At 44.3% G+C, this 19,033-nt stretch overlaps 1 long non-coding RNA gene and 1 pseudogene across 2 annotated transcripts in view; one reads left to right on the top strand and one right to left on the bottom strand.

Annotated features, from left to right (window-relative positions):
• Positions 1–19,033, top strand: part of LOC144581420 (uncharacterized) — a 126,207-nt gene that overhangs the window by 49,406 nt on the left and 57,768 nt on the right. Inside the window, exons 1-2 of one of the 2 annotated variants that reach the window (XR_013532221.1) lie at positions 13,463–13,604; positions 15,836–16,020. This is a non-coding gene — a long non-coding RNA (uncharacterized LOC144581420). Of the gene's footprint in view, positions 1–13,462; positions 13,605–15,835; positions 16,021–19,033 lie in introns of those variants that run through there. The other variant, XR_013532222.1, reaches the window with a different exon arrangement.
• On the bottom strand, positions 9,768–10,358 carry LOC144577580 (splicing factor U2AF 35 kDa subunit pseudogene; annotated as a pseudogene).

Raw genomic sequence — 19,033 nt, 5'->3', positions numbered from 1 at the left:
CGCAGCTGTTCTGGCCCTGGGAACTAACAACTTGGACGTCCACTCAAGAGACCTAATCTGAAAGTTGGTAATTTCAAAGACGACAGGAGGATAAATTTACAATGATGGGAAGAAACCAGCGTAAAAAGGCTGAGAATACTCAAAATAAGAACGCCTCTCCCTCTAAAGATGAGCACAGTTCCACATCAACAATGGAACAAGGCTTGATGGAGAACGAGCGCATCCTGATGACAGAATCACTCTTCAAGGAATGGATAATAAGAAACTTCTGTAAATTAAAAGAACATGTTGTAGCCCAATGTAAAGAAACTAAGAACTTTGAAAAAAGGTTTGATGAAATCCTATTGAGAATAGACAACTTAGAGAGGAATATAAGTGAATTAATAGAACTGAAGAATACAATACGGGAACTCCGAGAAGTATGCACAGGTTTAAACGCTCAAATTGTTCAAGCAGAAGAAAGGATATCAGAGGTCAAAGTCCAACTTAATGAAATAAAACAAGAAGACAAGATTAGAGAAAAAAGATTAAAAAGGAATGAACAAAGTCTCCAAGAAATGTGGGACTATGTGAAAAGACCAAATTTACGTTTGATAGGTATACCTGAATGCGACGGAGAGAATGAATCCAAGCTGGAAAATACCCTTCAGGATATTATTCAGGAAAATTTTCCTAAACTAGCAAAGCAGGTCAATATTCAACCCCAGGTAATATAGAGAACACCACAAAGATATTCCTCAAGAAGAGCAACCCCAAGGCACATAATCGTTAGATTCACCAGGGTTGAAACGAAGGAGAAAATACTAAGGGCAGCCAGAGAAAAAGGTCAGGTTACCCACAAAGGCAAGCCTATCAGACTTACAGCAGATCTCTCAGCAGAAACTCTACAAGCCAGAAGAGAGTGGGGGCCAATGTTCAACATCCTCAAAGAACAGAACCTTCAGCCCAGAATTTCATATCCAGCCAAACTAAGCTTCACAACTGAAGGAAAAATAAAATCTTTTATGAACAAGCAAGTACTCAGAGATTTTATTACCACCAGGCCTGCTTTACAAGAGCTTCTGAAAGAAGCATTACACACAGAAAGAAACAACCAGTATTAGCCTTTCTAAAAATATACCAAAAAGTAAAGAGCACCAACATAAAGAAGAATTTACATCAACGAAAGGATAAAACAGCCAGTTAACATCAAATGGCAGTAACCCTAAATTTAAATAGACTAAATCCCCAATCAAAAGACACAGCCAAAACCCAACGGCATGTTACATCCAGACCTGTTTCACATGCAAGGATACACAAAGACTCAAAACAAAGGGATGGAGAAAGATTTACCAACCAAATGGAGAGCAAAAATAAATAAATAAATAAAAAGCTGGAGTTGCAATTCTCGTATTGGATAAAATAAATTTTAAAGCAACAAAGATATAGTGGTAAAAGGATCAATGCAACAACAAGAGCTAACGATCCTAACACCCAGATACATAGAGACTTAGATTCAATGAGACAGAAAATTAATAAGGATATCAAGGACTCGAACTCAGATCCGGAACAAGTAAACTTAATAAAAATTTATAGAGCTCTCCACTTTAAATACACAAAATATACATTCTTGTCAATACCACATCACACCTACTCATAGGTTTAAATGAAACATTTATTGGCCATTATTAATACCTATTTTTTTTCAGAATAAAGCAATATTTCCGTTCACCCTCCCTCTCTCTCTCTTCCTCTTTCTTCCACTCCTTTACTCATTTTTTTTTCTTTTCAGGTCAGCAATGTCTCTCTCATTGCTTGATTTCCTTCCTTCCCTTCCCTCCCTCCCTCCTCCCTTCCTCCCTTCCTTCCTTCATCCCTTCCTTCCTCCCTCCCTTCCTCCTTCCCTCCCTTCCTGCCTTCCTCCCTTCCTCCCCCCCCCAAAAAAAAAGAAAAAAAGAAATAGTCTGATTTGATGCTGTGAAGTCTAGAGTCTTCATTATACCCTTCTCAGCTTCCAGGTTTAGTGGCAGTAGGCCCAGATGTAAGGAACAGCACAGGACACCGTCTTTTTCTTTCCTAACATAAAGCAGCCTACAACTCCTAGAGCTCTGGTTTTTCCAGGAGTTAGGAATCCACTACCCATGTTCATTCTGAGACAAGCCAGGATGCTCTCCACCAATGTCCCATCCCCATTCCCATGCGTCCCCACGCATGTCAGAATCCTGGCTGGCCTCTCTCAGCTCACTGCTGGCCTCATCTTCACCACACATCCTTGCTCTTTGGAATTCAGTGTCATCGCATGTGGTTCTCAGCACGGGAATTATTGTAGCCTGTCTTTAAAAAAAAAAATCTGCTTCATTCTCATTTTCACACTGAGAGTCACTGACTGTTTATCAGCATCCGAATGGCAGGAAAGAGCACTCACGTTCTGTGCTGTGAACAGGAGGAGTGTTAGGAAACTGGTCAGAGATGAGGAGCGAGTACTCAGAGCGCAGCAACAGAATCTCCTGACACACACTCACGTCACTCCCTGCTGGGCTGCAGTAATTTGGCACTGATGGGAGGGGATTGGGGAAGGGAAGAAGCTTTCAGATGGACATTTCCTGAAACGCTCCCTGTTGACACTTACGAAGCATTTGTCCCTTCCAAAGACAATTGGACTCATCCAGGCAGAGTTGCAAGAAAACATAACTGGGGCCACACTGCAGGGAAGGCGGCAGATTGCGAGTCTCAAGCCCAGGGTTCTCCCCTCCTTTCTCCAGTTGTATGAGAAACTAATTTCCTAACTCCTGTCCAATATCCCTCATGAGTTCTCGGTTTGATCCCAACTCTAAACCTGAATGGTCCTTGAGCATTTCTATGAAATGCCTCCACAGTGGCCACCAGGAGGGGAGCAACCTCCATGCAGTGCCTGCCTATTTGGGTGCTCCTAGGCCTTTTGTCCTCTGAGACAGAGCTGACTTCTTATGTGCAGCCCTCTTCTGCTGTGCAGCTCACCTCCATCTTAGCTGAGAAGACTGATGGAGAGCAATTCAAGCAAAACCATGGTAAACTTACCAAAACAAAAAAACAACATAAACACTTTGGAGAGCTTTCTGAGGACTTGATCTTTTATCGCAGGGCAACCTTAAATGATTTTCAATCAATAACTGTATCTCAGAGGGATGCAGAGGGAAAATCTCCTACCTAGGCACTGAAAAAGGGCAGAATTCTTGGTTGCTTCCTCCCCTTGTCAAGTCAGTCAGCCAATGCTTTCTCAATATTCTCACATACAGCTTTAATACCGGATTTGAATGAGTCTTTTTCTGAGCCATCGATACAAAAAGTAAACTGTGGAAGAGTGTCTTGTCTGAATTCTGCAATCACCTGTGCATGTGTTTGAAGTCCTAGATCCCAGGAGGAGAGACAATCAAATTAGCCAAAGACTGGCCATGGGAGGTGGTGGCTAAAAGTCCTCTGGCCCCTGCTCTCTGAGCATGACCACAGGAAGACCTGGGCCGCACTGACTGCTGAGAAAGAATGTCTCAGGGCACGGATCTCATTTCAGAAGACAGATGCTCTTCTACCTGATCACGAAAAGTAGGTAGAGGAATGGTGGGTTCATACTGTGTCCTGCAGAGCTCTCAGTTTCTGCACTTGAGGCTCTGGGCCAAGATAGACATGAAGACTCTTCACTCTTATCAGGAGGAGCCAGGAACGATAGGAACCTGCAAATGAGCAGAAAGGATCTGACGATTAACGTTTTTTCTATTACAAATTCAAGTAAGTGAGTTACTTCTCTGCTAGGTTTTTATTGTCAACTGAAATTCTGCAATATGTTGCAGAGTGGGGTTCGGGGGAGCATGAAATTATTCCCTTACTATCTGCTGCTTTGTCTACTGAAATTGATCAAAGCTATAACAAAAACATTTCTAGAAATAATTTGAATGCAGTAGGAAAAACTCTGGGAGTGGAGTCAGAAGAAAGTATCTTTTGGAGTGTTTTTTTCGGGTCTAAAATTCTTTGCCAGAAATGTTCTTTAATGGAACCCCAGACCAGGTGGGAAAACAGGGTATGCTATTATTTTGAAAGGCATGATCAGGAATGAAATAAATGCAGTCCAAAGGGAATGTAAGACTAATGCAATCTGAGGATTCTTTGATTTATGATAAACACTCCAATGGTAAACCTTTCAGCGAGGCTGTTAGCTATGCGTATGGACTGCAGGTTTTTATTACTGAAAATTGGGAATGGTCGTTTCAGACGAACTGGTTTCTCAGAGGGACAGTCGTGGAGGTTCCAATGAGGAGGTGTCACCTGGCCCCAGGAAACGCCCAGGTGCCACATCCCTCCATTTGCGCAGCTCCTTTGGGGCCTTCCCACGGCGGGTTCCAGGCCTGACCTGACCTGCACAGGAGCCTGGAGGCAAGCGGGATTCCAGCACACGACCGGCGCCTTCAATGGCTCCCAGCATCCATTGCCGGTGGTTGGGGCAGGGAGATGCACAGAGTGAGCGGAAATGGTGGTTACCCAATGGCCTTTGCTCTCGTGGCATCATCTGTGGTGTTACCTAAAAAGAAAACTATGTGTGATTAGAAGGTAATCACCTCCTGGTCCTGCTCCTGCTTGTCACCAGTCTGTGCCTCTCACATTTTGAACAATGCAAGAGCTTGAGGAAAACCCCAGCAGTTGAAACCGTGATGCAGTTCAGCAAAGTAGCTCTTGTCCTGGTAAAATCAGTGATGTTCTCATGGACATCCTCATTGAGTGAGTTGTGAAGCTTGCTGACTTAATCAGAATGATCACCCAGCATGCATGTTCCAATATGCTCATTTGTCAATGATATGAGCAGCTGCAAAGTGGAAAAACAGGCCTTCAGTCATAGTCCGTTCACTTGGTAGCACAAGTTGGTTGTAGATGCAAGAGTGTGGCCAAAGTCAAGAAAAACTTCTACGAGAATCGCTTGCTTATGTGGAATTTGTAATAAAAAGTGATGTATATTATTATTTGTAAATTGTAGGCTACACATGTATTATATCTAAAATTTACTGCACACATGTGTGTCTTCTTGGGCAGTTGGAGTACTTGAGAATGTAAGAAAGGTTTGTTTTGGATTTGGGGGCATTATGAGATTTGTGGGGTGGTTGTGTGTATGTGAAAAACGTGTTTATATGACTTCTTAGATTGGAATTTGAAATGTATTTAACTAGTGAGAATCTAATATGTATTCACATATGTGGGTTGGTGGTGTCTGTGTGGAGATTGCAGATTAGGGAAGGTCATAATTGAGCTGGGCGCAGTGGCTTGCACCGCACCTGCAATCCCAGCACTTTGGGACGCCAAGGTGGGCAGATCACTTGAGGTCAGGAGTTCAAGACCAGCCTGGCCAATATGGAGAAACCCCATCTCTACTAAAAATACAAAAATTAGCCAGGTGTGGTGGCATGCACCTGTAGTCCCAGCTACTCGGGAGGCTGAGGAAGGAGAATTGCTTGAATCCAGGAGGTGAAAGTTGCAGTGAGTGGAGATCACTCCACTGTACTTCAGTCTAGGTAACAGAGCGAGACTGTCTCAAAAAAAAAAAAAGATCATTCATAACTATTCATAACTGTTTTTGTGAGAGTGTGTGTAGGGCTGTTGGGCCCCCAGTAGGGTCGTGGGGTGTCCCTTATGCTGTGCTGAAGTGCAGGATCTGAGAAGTAAAGAGACAGGACACTGAAGAACCGGTGAAGAGCATCTCGACTCAGAGGGTCCACGCCACCTATGAGCGGAGACCAGTGGAGGCCCTGAATGCCCAGAAGTGTCCATATTTATTAGGTACAAGCAGGGGGAAGGGTCGTGAGTGAAGTCATCATCTATAGGCTTAGTGATAGGGTATACATAACCACTTGAGTCACAAGTGAGGGGCCACCTCATTATGTCACCTGGGCAGAGAGGTGGGCTGTGCGCAGTAGGGGGTTGTGCCGTGTGCAGTAGTAGAGGCTCATGTACAGAAAAAGGGTCCACTTCCATTAGGTCACCAAGGTAAGGAGGTGGACTGTGTGCAACAGGTGTCGTGCACAACACTTCTTATTTAGGGGCTGGAGACTTCAAAGGATTTCTAATAGAAGGATATTGTAAGCCAATGCAGTGGGAGCTGACAGGCTTGTGCTCTTCTCTTAAAGATATTTATGGAAGAATGATTTGAGCTAGCACAGAAGTGAGAAAAGACTGACAGGGTGTACAGCCGCCATGACTGGTTACACCAGAGGGGTCTTCTCCCTCGTTTACTTCCAGGATCTCAGGCCTGAGGCCTACGTTCCACAGGAACTGGATGCAAGGTACTACAACTCCTTTATCAGGAGGAGAGGCTCTTGCTCCAAGCCTGCCATATGGCATATGACCCGCCTGGGTTTTTGGTTCTTGTCCTGGTCTGGCTGTTGTCCCATGTTCTGCTTTGGTTCTGTGACTGCTCTAGGCACTCCTCCTACTACATACTGCTATATGGTTATATGGAAGGATTATATAAATTAGCACTAAATATGTCAGTACAGCTCCGGCTACAATACCTATACGATTATATAGAAAGATTATATGGGACTAAGTATGTTAGATATAAGTATTAAGTATGATTATATAAGCTAGATATATGTAAGCTAACTTATTCATCAGGCACTAATTCTATAAACTAATATATGATTATATATGAAGTATTATATAAAGGAAATAGCTGAGTAATAACACTGTAAACTAAGATATTCTTCAGGCACTAATTGTGCCTGGGGTTTGCACAGCTCTCCTGTCTCGGTGCCCATGGGGGATGTTACCCACAAGTGTATAGGAGCTAATATTTATATTTGGAGGATATGAGATGTAATATATGTATGCCAGAAGAATTGGGGTAGATGTTTGTGATTTAGGTTGTAAAGACATGTTTTCTCAAATGATTGTTGGGGATTTGTATGTGTCTAATGTTTGGAATATTTGGAAGAATTATCGTGTGCATGTGGGCAATAATAGAGAAAGTGCTTCTGTCTATATTTTTGTGGATGTACACTCTGTTTGGTTTATGTATTTGGGGAATGTAGCAAGGCCCTTTGTGTGCTCAGGACATGTTACATGACTTTGTGTGTTTCTTTTCATGATTTTCAGGGGTTGTGTGTGGCTATTTCAATGTGTGAAGGCAGATACATGACCTTTGGGGAACTGGTAGGATGAATGTGTGCAGGTGTGAGGTGGAGTGTGTATGATTCTTGTGTCTTGGAAGATGGAGTTATTTTTGTGTGAGCATTATAAGTGTGATTACATATGTGCAGCTATTGTGGGACTGTATGTGTATTTGGGGATATGAAGTGGCATGTTAGCATATTTGTGGTATTAGTTAATCGTGGGTATATTTAGGGCATGCAGAGAACTACATGAGTATTGAGTTTGTGTGTGTGTGTGTGTTCAAGAGCATGGCAGTTTGGACGAATATTTTGTGGGGCTATGTGCTTGTATTTTTTAGTAAGTGGTTATTAGAGTTATGTATTCTGGGAATGTAGTATGTGTGTCTCTGATAGAGAGATGGGGTTCTATGTTTATACAGGAGAGAGAATTGAATTTATATGTATAAAGGTATGTGATATGGTTTGATTAGTACTTGGTGATGTGAAAGTCACTCCCCTCATTTACAGAGCGGTGCCCAGCTGTGCCCGGTGGAGGACATGGTGGACCAGCTCTTAAGGAACCATGACCTGTGCTACTGGTCAGCAGTAACATGTGTTTCTTCACAGTGTCTTTTTTCATGTGGTTATTAAGTGTGGTTACAAATTTCCAAAGTTATAATTGTAATAGCCATATTTTATTGTGTATTATAATACACCATGTTGGCTAGGCTAGTCTGGAGCTCCTGACCCCAAGTGATCTGCTGGCCCCAGCCTCCCAAAGTCCTGGGATTACAGGCAAGGGCCACTGTGCCTGGCCTTCTTTAAATAATTTGAAGCAGTTTCTAACAAAATTTTAAAATAGACTAAGACAAAGTAGAAGACAGACCACCACATAGAAAGTAAAATGAAGTTAGAAGTCTGGGCTAATATAATTATGCTGGCTAAACATTGTTGGAAGCGGCAACGTATAACAGAGAATGTAGATTTTTTTGAGTCAAACTCATTTGTTCACCCCTTCCTTCCTGTATAATTTGAGCAAGTGGTTTAATTTCTGAGATTTAACATTGTCCTCCACAAAATGATGTAACATTGTAGAGTGTTGTGAGAATTAAATAAAATGACATTATGTGTATTCTGGATGATAGTCAAAAAATCTATTTTCTTTCCCTTAAGCCATCAGTTGAGACAAAAGGGAGACAGAATTATGCAGATTTTGTTGTTGAATATAAGGCTTTGTTTCTGTGATTCTCAGAAGTGTGGTTCCTGGACAATCAGCATCAGCATCATCTGGGAAGCAGTTAATAATGTAAATTATCTAGCTCTACCTATTAAGCATTGAATCAGAAAGTCTAGGGAGGGGACCAGGAATCTGTATGAAAGTTTGAGAACCACTGCTTTATTTCATTTGTCCTCACAACCCCTGTAACATGGGAGTGAGTATGTAGTGACTTGGCAAAATCGTAAAGCCATTCGTGAGAAGAAACTTTAGAATGCAGATTGTGGGCAGAACGGTGCTCTCCTTGGGAATAATGAATACCAACAGAACATGGCTCTGTCATTTTACTATGGAGCCTTATTACTGATGGGATTTAGAGACCTCCTGAGTTAGTTTTTCTGCTTGCATTTCTTTTCCCTACTTGAGTCTGTATCTGATGATAACTATTTATTCACTTACCATAGTTTTAAAAAAAGTATATAAAGGGATATTTGAAACTCTGGAACAACAACTGGGGTCAAAGTAAAGTATCATCCACGATGTTGATGGAGCTCTTCGCGGGCCCTTAGAGTGTCCTTCTGGAACACTGGCAAGTTGGCAATTCCAGGGGACAAAGTCATCAAAGTAGACAGATGCTTAGGACGTCAGTGGAGCCTGCAGTAGGCTCAGTGCTTCAGTCATAAAGTCACAGCTGAGTTTGTACCCAAGCAAAACACAGAGCAGGCTGAGATTGGGAGGAGCTGCCATTCACATTATGATAGAAGTACAATCACAAATACTGTAGGTACAATTTTGAGAACTCTGTGCTCTGGCCACATTCATTTCCTTACCATTTCTTTAACAAGCCCTATCAAGGCCTTCAGAAATGACACCCCTTCTGCCTGGAATACTCCCTACCTTTGTGGAAACTACCTTTGAATGCCAACGGCCGGGATTGAGGTTTCATCGATTAATCAACTGTGACCTTTAACTTCTGTAGGTATCACTTCCCTTATCTTTAAAATGGGGGAAATGACAGGGCTGTGGTAAGAATTAAATAAGTTCATGTATGTAATGTTATCCTGATTGCAGTGCTTGTCATTTAGGGCGTTTCCAGCACTGTCTATGTCTCCAGTAAGCATACCGGCCCATATACAATAGGTGGCTCAAGAAATATTTGTTGAATGAATAAATAAATGAGTGAGTGCAGGAAAGATGAGATCTGCCCTTCTTTTTATTGTCCTTTTTGTGGAACCAAAACCTCCTAAGTAAAAGTGACAGCAGCCACCCAGGGCATATGACAGCACTGGGAAGGACGCAAAGCAAAAGGACAGATGGGAAAGCAAAGACAGGAAGGAGAACACCATGATGTCCTTATGCCTGGTGCTAGCAGCCTTGTGTCTTCCTGGTTTGTTTGTTTGTTTGTTTTTCTGTTATCACTACAAATTTTATTCAGAAACCCATCTTTGTGTTTTGTTGTTGTTGTTTAAAAAAAAATCCCCTTATGAACTAGTTTGATCAATCAACTACAATGCTTTCTAGCAGACATAAGGTAAAAACGGCATGGCTCAGAATCGCGCACATCTTTCACGGCGTCTCCACGCCTCCCGTCACGCTCCCGGCCGCCGCCGCCGCCGCCTCCGCCACCGTCACGATCATGGGAACGACCTCACGAGACCGGGATCTTGCTCTATGCTTCTTGCGACCGCGCCCGTACAGCTCCCACCGCAGCTCTCTGGAAACGGACTTCAAAGGCCTGAAGCTGCAGAGGCCGCCCCGCGTGCATTCTCCCGTCTCGTGCTGACGGCAGCAGGCTTCTCTGAAGTCCCTCACAGCGACCGCTGGGCCTGGATCGGCGGACCGTTAAGCCAACGGTTATTCCAGTCAATCGCAGCCTTTTCCGCATCTTCCTCATGGCGAAATTTGCCAGACACGTTCCCCACCAGGTGGTCGGGCAGGTTGTCACAAGCGTTCATCTCCTCAGCTTCCCCATACTTCTCCAATTTTGAAATAAAATGAACAGCTGACTTTCTCTTTCCGGTGCCGAAGATGGAAGCCAGACACTCTGTCGTTTCCCACCCGCCGCCTCAGACACTGCTGCTGTCGCCGCCAACCCTCCTGAAGCCCGTGCGGGACGTGCCTTCCTGTTTTCCAGTGAAGAGGAACGGAAAAATGACAGCCCCAGAGATCGATCGGGCTTGTGACCTATGGGAGTTGGGATGAGAGATGGGACTTGAGGTAAGAACACATTCATTATGTCAGCAAGATGCATGGTGCTGGCTGTACTGGAGGTGCCAAGCACAATGGGCCAGTGGCACAAGCAAAGAAGGTGATGACTCTAGAATACACCACATGACCACCATCTAGCTGCGTATGGACTTTGTCACTTTCCTCCACTCATAACAAATTGTCAGCCTCACCAGCAATGAAAGAAAGTAAGCACCTTCATTCCTCTAGATGTATAGACTAGCAGTCCTTTGAGTAGGCAACTAAGCACTGTGCACTGAAAGATCTGTGGTCTTTAATGTGACAAGTCGAGTACTAGGAATCACTTCTAAAGACTCAGAAATGCAAAGACTTAACAGGGATGTTCTCAGCAGCACTTTTTTTTTGACAGTTAAAACTGATTTTAAAAACCTAAAGGCATAGCAATAGGACTTGTGAGACACATTCAACTGTATCAGTTGAATATGGGGTGGCTCTTAAAGCTAAGATTTTTCAAAGACTGTGCGGCATTCTTCCTACAAACATATTTGAGAGCCTCCTGCATGGCACTGGGAAAAAGCTCACCATAAATAAAGTCAAAAAGAATGCAAAGTCTCTATACAGCAAATACACACACACACACAGACATGGAGCTTATATACAGGTCTTCATTCAAGATAGGTAGAAACTACAGTTTTCCAGGCATTAGTAGCCAGGTGGATGGAAATTAGGTGGGAAACCCTCCTAACAAACTTCCCCAGGCTTTATCAGGGCTGTCTTTGTGGACTGAAGCTAGTGTGCCACCCATGCCTAGCCCATCACTCCAGTGAGCCTCAGTTTCTTTATCTGTCACACAAGGAGGTTGGATTATATTATTATTGCTAAGGCTTCTAAAAATATGCAAGGTAGGCCCTATCTCAGTCAATTTCACCATTACCAGACCTTCCTGCTGTGGCCCTGTTTGAAAGGCCTAGTAGGGGTTAACAAAAGACCATGAGATCAGCAGAGGAAAAAGGGAAAGCTTTACTTTCCATTAAAAAAATTCACAGACCTGGGAGGCACAGCCTTCAGTACAAATGAAAGTGTCCTCTTCAAAGAACAAAGGGAGGGTCTGGCTTAAATAAGAACATTTCTAGCCCGTAGTCTTAGTCTGTTTATGCTGATGAAGGATTGAAACTACTTCTATTCTGACTGGTCAAATAATCCAGTTCTGATTGGGAGGGTTTCAAGCCCCAAACCAAAAGTCTTTGTCAGCTGTTCATTTTGGGGGGTGGGCATGGGATGGGGGACAGAGTGGGATAGGTTTCGAGGAGTAGCTTTCTGGGTGCAGTTTATCCTGGCTGTGGTTACTAAAACTTTTCTGGCTCAGAGCTGTAAAGCAGGATGTTTGTCAAGAGCTGCTTGTTGTGAAACCAAGGTGTACCCTTTCTCATCCTGCTATGGCCACAGGGTTCTGCTTTTAAATGTAGAGCTCTGGCTGGGTGCAGTGGCTTATGCCTGTGATGTCAGCACTTTGGAAGGCCGAGGTGGAGTTCTGACTTGAGGTCAGGAGTTTGAGATCAGCCTGGCCAACATGGTGAAACCCCATCTCTACTGAAAATACAAAAAATTAGCTGGGTGTGGTGGTGTGTACCTGTAATCCCACCTACTCGGGAGGCTGAGGCGGGAGAATTGCTTGAACCCAGGAGATGGAGGTTGGAGGTTGCAGTGAACTAAGATTGCACCACTGCATTTCAGCCTGGGTGACAGAGTGAGATCCTGTCTCAAAAAAAAAAAAAAAAGAAAAGAAAAGAAAATTGGAGCTCCTCTAATAGGCACAGGGAGTCCATTTTGTCTGGACATCTTGGTATCTTATTTTACAATTTTATGGCACAGGATGCAAAGCCGATAAGCATTAGAATGGGAAAACTCAAGGAAGGCATTTTTTTCTTCCTGTCACTAGCAACCTCCAAAAGGGCAACTGAGACGGGGAGACTCGCAGAATGGGTGTCTTGTTCGTTTAGGGGTGCATGGCAACATGGCAGATTCTGAAAAAGATGATGACAGCTCCCAGGGACCTGTGAGCAGATATCCCTGAGACAGGCTGTCAGCCAGGACACCCTCCCCAGGCTATGTCCCAGGGAACCAGCAGCTGCCTTAGGTTCTGCATCCGCCTGGTTTTCTGGTCTTGAGTGGGATTCGGTCCAGTCCCTGCTTTGGGACACTAAGGCGGTCATTCCCCAGCCACTTGGAGGGGAGGCCAAGGCCCTGCTCCCTTCCACTCACAGTGATAGGCACTGGGAAATTTCTTGGGACAGTAAGTTGCAAAAAGTAATTGGGATTGAAGGAGCTGTTTGAAGCCTTTTAAGCCTCACCAGAGCTTTGAACAGAGGGCATTTAATTGGCCTTGTAATTTCCGATGGATTCTGGAATTCAACACTTTGGAACACGCTCCCCCTGCAGGGCTGGCTGGCAGACTTTGGATGGTGTGTGGGCCAGAGCTGGTACAGATTCCTGGACTCCGGCCATGACCCCAGCCCGCCTGGATATCCTGAAAGGCCTGCTCTCCCCACATCCTAGCATAGGGCAAGGGTCCCACCAGCTTTATCTCTGTCCACCCAGCTCCTTGGATGTGTGGGTTCTCCATATGTGGGGGCTATGGCAGGAGTGAGTGCCCTTCCAGCCAGTCCCTGCCACTTCTCAAACCTGACAGCCTCTCGGGGGACAAAAGGGAGACAGGATTTAAAGAGGAGATTTTAGTTTATTCTGCAGTGGGGGCATGGGGGGGGGTTAAAAAATTCCTGCTTCAAATACATATTATGTACATTAAATACTTTATAAACTTTTCTTTACAATATCAGTATTTAGTTTGAACAATATTATTTCATCCGAATTTATGTAGAAAAATACAGCTCAGCCATCTCCTTATAAACAGTTAAAAGGTGCCAAATTAGAAAACAGGGCATTAACAATTAAAATTTTTACTTTATTTATTTAGGTTTTTTTTTTTTTTTGAAACGGAGTTTTGCTGTTGTTACCCAGACTGGAGTGCAATGGCACGATCTCAGCTCACTGCAACCTCCGCATCCTGGGTTCAAGCAATTCTTCTGCCTCAGTCTTCCGAGTAGCTGGGACTACAGGTACGCACCACAATGCCCACCTAATTTTTCGTATTTTTAGTAGAGAAGGGGTTTCACCTTGTTGACCAAGAGGGTCTCTATCTCTTGACCTTGTGATCCACCCGCCTTGGCCTCCCAAAGTGCTGGGATTATAGGCATGAGCCACTGCACCCGGCCTAGTTTTTTTTTTTTTGAGCCTCACTTTGTTGCCCAGGCTGGCGTGCAGTGGCACAGTCTTGGCTCACTGCAATCTTTGCCATCCTGGTTGAAGTGATTCTCCTGTCTCAGCCTTCCGAGTAGCTGGGATTACGGGTGTGTGCCGCCACGCCCAGCTAATTTTTGTATTTTTAGTAGAGACAGGGTTTCACCATGTTGGCCAGGCTGATCTTGAACTCCTGACCTTAGCTGATCTGACCACCGTGGCCTCTCAAAGTACTGGGATTACAGGCATGAGCCACCGTACCAGTCAAAAATTTTGAATTGACCCACATTTTATTTTACTTGCTATTGAGTTAACATATTTGGCATTTGCCCTTAGGATTGGTAAAAACATGTTATCAAGGTATTATGCAAGAGTTTACATCTTATTTATTTATTTATTTAAGACGGAGTCTTGCTCTGTCACCCAGGCTGGAGTTCAGTGGCATGATCTTGGCTTACTACAACCTCTGCCGCCTGGGCTCAAGCAGTTCTCCTGCCTCAGCCTCCCAAGTAACTGGGATAACAGGTGCGTGCCCATGCCTGGCACATTTTTTGTATTTTTAGTAGAGATCGGTTGTTGGTATATTACTGGTTTAAGTATTCTGAACTTTCAGAAGTTTACCTACTTCTCAATCCTGTGTCTTAGGTAGATGTTTATAACGTGATTCATTTTCAACAACCTACTGTCCATGAATAATAATCTTATATTACTATTTTCCCCCAACATTCAACAGAAAACTTTGATTCCCTTGCCAGTCTCTAAAGCTAAATGGTTTCACTTAAAAGTTACTCATTTGAGTCTGGGCGCAGTGGCTCATGCCGGTAATCCTGGCACTCTGGGAGGCCAAGGCAGGTGAGTCACTGGAGGTCAGGAGTTTGAGACCAGCCTGGCCTACATGGTGAAACCCCATCTCTACTAAAAATACAAAAATTATCCGGGCATGGTGGCATATGACTGTAATCCCTACTACTTAGGAGGCTGAGGCACAAGAATCACTTGAACCCGGGAGGCAGAGGTTGCAGTGAGCCGAGATTGCACCACTGCACTTCCAGCCTGGGTAACAGAGCAAGACTATTCCTAAAAAAAAAAAAATTATTTGAGAACACTTAATAGTAAGTACAATTATTGATTTAGTTACTTGAAGTTGCACTGATGCTATTATTACATCACAGTGCACCTGACATATAAAACAAATGAGATGAAGTTAGTTATATTTTTTACATTAATTTACAGTTCACAAATACATTAATCCCTTGGTGAATTTGTTTTAGACCAATTGACAATTATCTGTAAATATAGCTTAATGTAAACATTAGTACTTTATCTTATTTTGTCCCTATACTTTAAGTAAGGTTTTAAGTTAAAATATCATTATTTCCTTATTTGAAGAATTAAAGGAAACAGCTTGGTGGTTTGGGAAGAACCCTTGGTGATGGAGGCTCACTAAATTTGGTCCTGGCAAAGTTCTGATTAGCTTGAGATTTAAAAAGCAAGCTGGGACCTGAAAAGTTAGAGTTCCAATTTTGATTATTTGGAAAATTTGTGTTCTTTCCCCACCTCCCATAGTCTGCCCTGCAAATGTTTATGAGTTATAATCCTGTCTTTTTTCTTATGAAGAATCTTCACTGGGGGATTCTGACCCTGGAACGATTTTTGTTTTTGTTTTTTAAGATGGAGTCTCACTCTGTCGCCCAGGCTGGAGCTCAGTGGCGTGATCTTGGCTCACCGCAACCTCTGCTAATTTTTCTATTTTCAGTAGAGACAAGGTTTCACCATATTGGCCAGACTGGTCTCAAACTCCTGACCTCAGGTGATCCACCTGCCTCGGCCTCCCAAAGTGTTGGGACTACAGGCATGAGCCACTGCACGCAGCCTGGTCTATGAAGCTGTTCTTGGTCCTGCTAGCATTTCTAGATTGAGGGGCTGGAGTATTATACCTCTCTCCACCACCTGTCTTCAGTTTCTTTGTTACCTGTTCTCTTCCTTGGTGTCAAGACCAGGACAATAGGTATTGCTTTCCGACAGTTCATTTCCTTTTGTCTCAATACAGAAGTTTTCATGGGCTGATCTGCTGAGTTCAGCCTGGGAACTGAGGCCAACATTGGAGTCTCCTCATCACGCAAGTTTGAAAGAAGTCCTAGTGACTTGAAGCTCAGAACCGTGGATGGCAGAGGCTCCCTTTGGACATGGAATTCTCCATCCCTTTCCAGAGAGGGAACAAAGCCCACAGCACTGGTGAGTGACCTGCTGACCATTCCCAAGTGTTCAACCCTGAGATTTAAAAAATAACCTTTTATCTTATTTTTACAAAAATAACATGGTGGCAGGGTATGGTGGCTCATGCCTGTAATCCCAGCACTTTGGGAAGCCGAGGCAGTGGATCACCAGAGATCAGGAGTTTGAGACCAGCCTAGCCAACACGGTGAAATACTGTCTGTATTAAAAATACAAAAGTTGGCCAGACGTAGTGGCAGGCGCCTGTAACCCCAGCTACTCAGGAGGCAGAGGCAGCAGAATTGCTTGAGCCCAGGAGGCAGAGATTGCAGTGAGCCAAGATCGTGCAATTGCACTCAAGCCTGGGCAACAAGAGTGAGACTTCATCTCAGAACAAATAAACAAGCAAAAATAACATGGCATAAAACTTATGCCTAGCATCCAGCCACCTAGAGATATCACTTTCCTGTTGTCTATCCATATTATATCTCCGTGTTTTCTTTTTAAGTCAAAACCTGTTGTTTTTTTTTTCCCTCAGGCTAGAGTGCAGTGAGCGGTATAATCTCAGCTCACTGCAACCTCCACCTCCCGGATTCAAGCGGTTGTCCTGCCTCAGACTCTCGAATAACTGTTATTACAGGTGCCCACCACTGCGCCCGTCTAATTTTTTTATTTTTAGTAGAGATGAGGTTTCACCATGTTGGCCAGGCTGGTCTTGAACTACTGATCTTGTGATGCGCCCACCATGGCCTCCCAAAGTGCGGGGATTACAGGCGTGAGCCACTGCACTCATTCCCAAAATCTATTTTGTAAACTGCTTTCCCCCACTCAATATATAGTGGGCAATTTTTTTTTTTTTTTTTTTTTTTTGAGCCGGAGCCTGACTCTGTTGCCCAGGATGGAGTGCAGTGGCATGATCTCAGCTCACTGCAACCTCTGACTCCCGGGATCAAGCAATTCTCCCGCCTCAGCTTCCCAAGTAGCTGGGACTACAGGCACACACCTCCCTGCCCAGCTAATATTTGTATCTTTAGTACAGACAGGGTTTTACCATGTTGTCCCAGCTGGTGTTGAACTCCTGACTTTTAGTCATCTGCCTGCCTCGGACTCCCAAAGTGCTAGGATTATAAGTGTGAGCCATCCTGCCTGGCCTATAGTGAGCACTTTCTGTTTATCATAAATATTCTCCCATAAAATGACTTCAAATATGAGCAATAAATTCTACTAAAAGGCTGGTGTGGTGGGCCACACCTACAATCCCAGGACTTCAGGAGACCAAGGCTCAACGATGGCTTGAGCCTGGGAGTTCAAGACCAGCCTGGGCAACACAGAGAGGCTCCCATCTCCACAAAAAAATTTAAAAATTAGCCATGGGTGGTGGTGTGAATCTGTAATCCCAGCTACTCGGGAAGCTGAGGCAGGAAAATCACTTGATCCCAGGAGTTGGAGACTGCAGTGAGCCATGATCATGCCACTGCACTGCACTGCAGTCTGGGCAAAGAGTGAGGCCCTGTCTGAAAACAAAAAGTCTGCTTAATGAATTTCCATGATTTAGAATCAGTCTCCTATTGTTAGTCATTTACTTAGCTCCAATTTTTCTACACAAAGAGCCTTGCTAAACATCCCTGAAAATTAATGTATGCATATATTCTGGATTGTTTTTCATTCAAATATATTTCTAGACATGAATTAATGAGACCAAACGTACGTAAGAAATGGAAAGGCTTGGGTGGGCCCGGGTCTGCTGACAGCAGCACCATGACAGCTCAGTGACAACACAGTGGCGGAGACCTCGGCCGTGGCTACTCCTTACTTTCTTGATTTACCTGGTTGCTTCCTCCCTCTTCCCCCAGTAATTATTATTCAAAACTTCCCAAAATAAAGCCGGTGTCCTGATTTTAACTGCAAACAGTGCCAGAGGTTTCACCTGAAGGAAAGACTGACCCAGCAGGGAGATCCAGCAACAAGGGTGAGGGTGGGAGTTCCAGAGGGGAAGGGGTACAGGTGGGGCCCGGAGCCAGGTTACAGATGCATGCTCCTCCCAGGTAGCGCCAGGCCGGGCCCTGCCCCTCCCATGCATAAAAGTGGCAGGAGGTTGTGACAGTGACCCTGATAGCAGGTGGCTGGCCTCCTCTATGCCACTGACCATGGAGTGCTGTAGTGTCTGTCTTCCTTCTCTCTCCTAACCCTCCCTTGCCCCACACCTTTGGCCTTCCTCCCTTTCCCCTTCACCAGGTCCAGATGAGTAGGTTGAGCCCAGCCTGCACAAAGGCCTCTGGCGGGGGAGCCGCAGCAGACCACAGGCATCTATCTATAGGAGTGTCCAGGTTGCATCTGGGGACCAGCCCTTGGAGGAAAAGGTGTAACTCAGTGCTCTTAACCTACACACTGTAATGGGGGTGACTGATTTCTTTTGGTGGGGTTTTTCTTTTCGACAGAAGGGGTCCTGGATATGAGAAAGAAGTTCTTTTTTTTTTTTTTCCCCAGAGACAGAGTCATGCTCTGTCACCCATGCTGGAGTGCAGTGGTATGATCTCAGCTCACTGCAACTCCGCCTCCTGGGTTCAAGCGATTCTTATGTCTCAGCCTCCTGAGTAGCTGGGACTACAGGTTTGTGCCATCACACTCAGCTAATTTTTGTATTTTTGTGGAGACAAGGTTTCGCCATGTTGGCCAGGCTGGTCTCAAACTCTTGATCTCAAGTGATCCACCCGCCTCAGGCTCCAAAGTGCTGGGATTATAGGTCTGAGCCATTGCGCCAGGCCAGAAAGAAGTTCTTGGTGGGACAAGACATCAAAACCAGCTGGCATCCAGTTCCCCGTGCTTGCTTTCTGTTTCACTAGTTGTTCAGGGAGTGAAGAGATGAAGATTTAAGTGCAAGTACGATGCAGGCCGCTCACCTGGCATCTCGTGATGTTTTTTCATTATTCACTTTCCCTAAGTCTGATTCTCCTGTATATATCCTTCACTACTCCATAAACCTCTCCAATGCAAGGGACCAGCTCTTATATTTCTTATGTTGTTTCCTAGATAG

This window comes from Callithrix jacchus, chromosome 1 (genome assembly GCF_049354715.1).
Source record: "Callithrix jacchus isolate 240 chromosome 1, calJac240_pri, whole genome shotgun sequence".
In the NCBI taxonomy this organism is placed as follows: Eukaryota; Metazoa; Chordata; class Mammalia; order Primates; family Cebidae; genus Callithrix; species Callithrix jacchus.
This window is presented reverse-complemented; position numbering and strand designations above follow the sequence as displayed.